Source organism: Triturus cristatus, chromosome 4_1 (assembly GCF_964204655.1).
Source record: "Triturus cristatus chromosome 4_1, aTriCri1.1, whole genome shotgun sequence".
NCBI lineage: Eukaryota > Metazoa > Chordata > Amphibia > Caudata > Salamandridae > Triturus > Triturus cristatus.
In genome coordinates, this window is record NC_140585.1 from 193,330,999 (window position 1) to 193,335,016 (window position 4,018).

Consider the following 4,018-nt stretch of genomic DNA (forward strand, 5'->3'; position numbering starts at 1 on the left):
GTCGGCCTGGAAGTGCCGATGAGGGTCCATTTGCCTCCCGGATCCCAGCCAGGGCTCCAGGAGGTCAGGCGCATCCGCGCCTAGGGTCCCCTCCGTCACTCGGAGTGCGCGGGTTACAAGAAACGTGGGTAGCCTTCCTACGGATTAGTAGGGGCAGGGTATGCCAGAACACCCCTCCGGGGCTGGTGGTTCTTTGCCGTGGACCAGATGGGCTATACCCGGGCAACATCCTCCCAGGCATCTGGGGCTCCCTCCTCCAGCCCGCGGCGTGGCAAAGTAATTGGGTTCGGCTCCACAGGTCCCGGGCGCCCGGACCCGAGAGCTCCGGTGGTCCTCCAAGTGCCTGAGGCCCAGCCGGGGTCCCCGAGCCCCCCGGGAAGCAGAGCCCCCCCCCCTCCCCCGAGCACTGCGTGAGTGGGCAGGCGGGAGCCCTACCGCTATGGCTTGGCGTGGGCAGACGGGAGTCCTTTCAGGTGCCGGCCATCTGGTCGCACCTTTCCCCTCGGCCATCTGGTCGTGCACAATGCTTTCCAATGAGGCGACCAGATGGCCGGGTCGGCCTGGAAGTCCCAAAGAGGGTCTATTTGCCTCCCGAATCCCAGCCAGGGCTCCAGGAGGCCGGGCGCGTTTGCCCCTAGGGCCCCCTCTGTCAATTGGAGCGCGCGGGTTACCAGAAAGGAGGGTAGCCTTCCTCTGGATAACTAGGGACAGGGTACTCTGGGACCCCTCTCGGCCTAGCGGTCCTCAGCCAGCAGCTGGGCAGGCCAGGATGCCGCCCCAGCTCTGGGTCTGTCCCGGGGCCTGCCGCATGGCAGGCTGCCCCAGATGAGACCTGGCTGGGCTGGGTCCAGGGGCCCCTGGGAGGGCAGCCTCCCCACCCCAGCCTCCGTCCTCAGTCCTGCCGCGTGGCAGGGTGCCCGAACGAGTTCCCACGGGCTCCGTCCTGTGTCCTGCCGCGAGGCATGGTGCCCGGGACGGGGTCTGGCGGGCCCGGGGAGGTTTCCCCTGTGTCTCCGGGCCTGGGAGCCCGGGCTGGGTTCAGGGGCCCCGGGTCGGGGGCTCCGGCCCCGTCCACCAGCACTGCCAAAGGCCCGGGACGGGGTTCCGTTGTGGCCGGGGAGCCTCCCCTTGCTCGGTTTGGTTCAGGAGCTCCGGCCGGGCCCCTGAGGGCCCCGGGGAGGGCAGCCTCCCCACCCCGGGCTCCGTCCTGGGTCCTGCCGTGTGGCAGGGTGCCCGGGACGGGGTCCGACAGGCCTGGGGAGGCTTCCCCTGCGCCTCCAGGCCTGGGAGTCCCAGCTGGGTCCAGGGGCCCCGCCGGGTCCTGGGTCGGGGGCTCCGGTCCCAGGCCCCATCCCCCGGCCTGCGGCACTGCCAAAGGCCCGGGACAGGGTTCCGTTGTGGCCGGGGAGCCTCCCCTTGCTCGGTTTGGTTCAGGACCTCCGGCCGGGCCCCCGAGGGCCCCGGGGAGGGCAGCCTCCCCCCCCGGGCTCCGTCCCAGGTCTTGCCGCCTGGCAGGATGCCCTGGACAGGGTACGGCATGCCTGGGGAGTCTCCCCCTGTGCCTCCTGGCCTGGGAGCCCCGGCTGGGTCCAGGGGCCACGCCGGGCCCCGGGTCGGGTGCTCAGTCCCTGGGCCCCATCCTCCGGCATGCCGCTCCGCCAAGGGCCCGGGACTGGGGTCTGTCGGTCCCGTGCAGGCCTCCCCTGCTTGCCAATGTATGCGCGGGCCCCAGGTCGGAGGGCCCGTCGGGTCCCCCATGCAGCCTCCAAGGCTGGTGCCCAGCTGGGGCCCTGGACCTCCGGTCCCCCATGCCCCGGCACCCGATGACTCTTTCGTTGGGGTACAGGGTGACCAGATGGCTTCCCTTTCGAGCCCGGCCATCTGGTCGCACCTTTCCCCCTCGGCCATCTGGTCGCGCATGCCCCCCTCCCTCAGCCATCTGGTCGTGCATGCCCCTCTGGTCGCGCATGCCCCCCCCCCCTCGGCCATCTGGTCGCGCATCCCCCCCCCCCTCGGCCATCTGGTCGCGCATGCCCCCCCTCGGCCATCTGGTCGCGCATGCCCCCCCCCCCCCCTCGGCCATCTGGTCACGCATGCCCCCCCCCCCTCGGCCATCTGGTCATGCGCAATGCTTTCCAAAGGGGCGACCAGATGGCTGGGCTTGCCTGGAAGTCTCGATGAGGGTCCATTTGCCTCCCGCATCCCAGCGAGGGCTCCAGGAGGTCAGGTACATTCGCGCCTTGGGTCCCCTCTGTCACCTCGTGTGCACAGATTACAAGAAAAGGGGGTAATTTTCCTCCGAATTACTAGGGAGCGGGTCAGTCAAACCTCCGTGAGGTCTGGCGATTCTGAAACAGGGGAAGGCAGAACCCGAGCCCACCCGCCGGGGCCCCCAGGGGCCCGGGTACGCACCTCCCTGAGGTCCGGCGACCCCGAGATGGGGGAAGGCAGCACTCGGGCCTGCCTGATGCGGGGCCCCTGCCTCTCAGCCCCTTCCCGATGGTCCTTTCTCTCCGAGTTTGCTGGGTCAGACCTCCATCAGGTTCGGGGATCCCGAGCCAAGGGAAGGCAGCACCCGGGCCCATCCGATGCGGGGCCCCCAGGGGCCCGGGTACGCACACCTGCCTCTCAGCCCCCTTCCCGATGGTCCTTTCTCTCCGAGTTTGCTGTGTCAGACCTCCGTGAGGTCTGGCGATCCCGAGACGGGGGAAAGCAGCACCCGGGCCCGCCCACCGGGGCCCGGGTATGCACCTGCCTCTCCGCCCCTTCCCAATGGTCCTTTTTTCTCCAGGTTTGCTGGGTCAGACCTCTGTGAGGTCCGGTGATTTCGAGACAGGGGAAGGCAATGCCCGGGCCCGCCCGCCAGGGCCCTTGGGGGCCTGGGTGCGTGCCGGCCTCTTTGCCCCTCCCCGATGGGCCTGTCCGAGCCCGCTCACCTCTGGAACAGGCAGGGATGTGAAGCCGCCATCCCCCCTGTGCAGGGCAGCCTGCCAGGGGATTCCCCGGCCATACTCTGATCGATTGGGCACTCTCGGTCCGTTTAGGGATGGACTGCTTGGCCAGCCTCGGCTGTTTCAAGCAAGGAGCTTCCTCCCCGCATGGACCGTCCGACCCGAGGGCCTGCCGCCTGGCGGGAGGCCCTTCAGCCTACCCAGCAGAGCGAAGGCCGAGCGGCCCGGCAGCTCGTGGCCCCCAGTGGTCTGGGGTTGGGTGGCGCCAAGCCCTCTGACGCTGCTACCCAGCAGGTCAGTGGGCCCCATGCGCCATGCCGTCACCTCTTTCCGCCCAGCACATTTCCGCAGCAGCTCGGAACGACCGTTCCGAGGGGTGCCGCCGTCGCCAGGCTCCAGCACCCCTGCATCTCGCTCAGGATACGCCTCTGCACACCTCTCCCTCCCGGGGGAGATGGCTGGGCCTGCCTGTGCCCATGCGACCTGCCACCTCTCTCCACCCCTCCGGCAAGCCCTCCTGCCCAGGCGGGTGGGCTCCTTTCCCCCCCAGCAGGCTCCTGAGAAAGAGGGGTGCGCGAAGGTGGTCCGGTTGGGGAGATGGGCACACGGCCCCCTCGAACCCTGTCAGCAGGTGCGGCTACCTGGTTGATCCTGCCAGTAGCATATGCTTGTCTCAAAGATTAAGCCATGCACGTGTAAGTACACACAGCCAGTACAGTGAAACTGCGAATGGCTCATTAAATCAGTTATGGTTCCTTTGATCGCTCCATCTGTTACTTGGATAACTGTGGTAATTCTAGAGCTAATACATGACGACAAGCGCTGACCTCCCGGGATGCGTGCATTTATCAGACCAAGACCAATCCGGGCTCGCCCGGCCGCTTTGGTGACTAGATAGCCTAGGGCCGATCGCTCGTCCTGGCGACGATACATTCGGATGTCTGCCCTATCAACTTTCGATGGTACTTTGTGCCTATCATGGTGACCACGGGTAACGGGGAATCAGGGTTCGATTCCGGAGAGGGAGCCTGAGAAACGGCTACCCGGCGACGGATGGCTAATGTGCA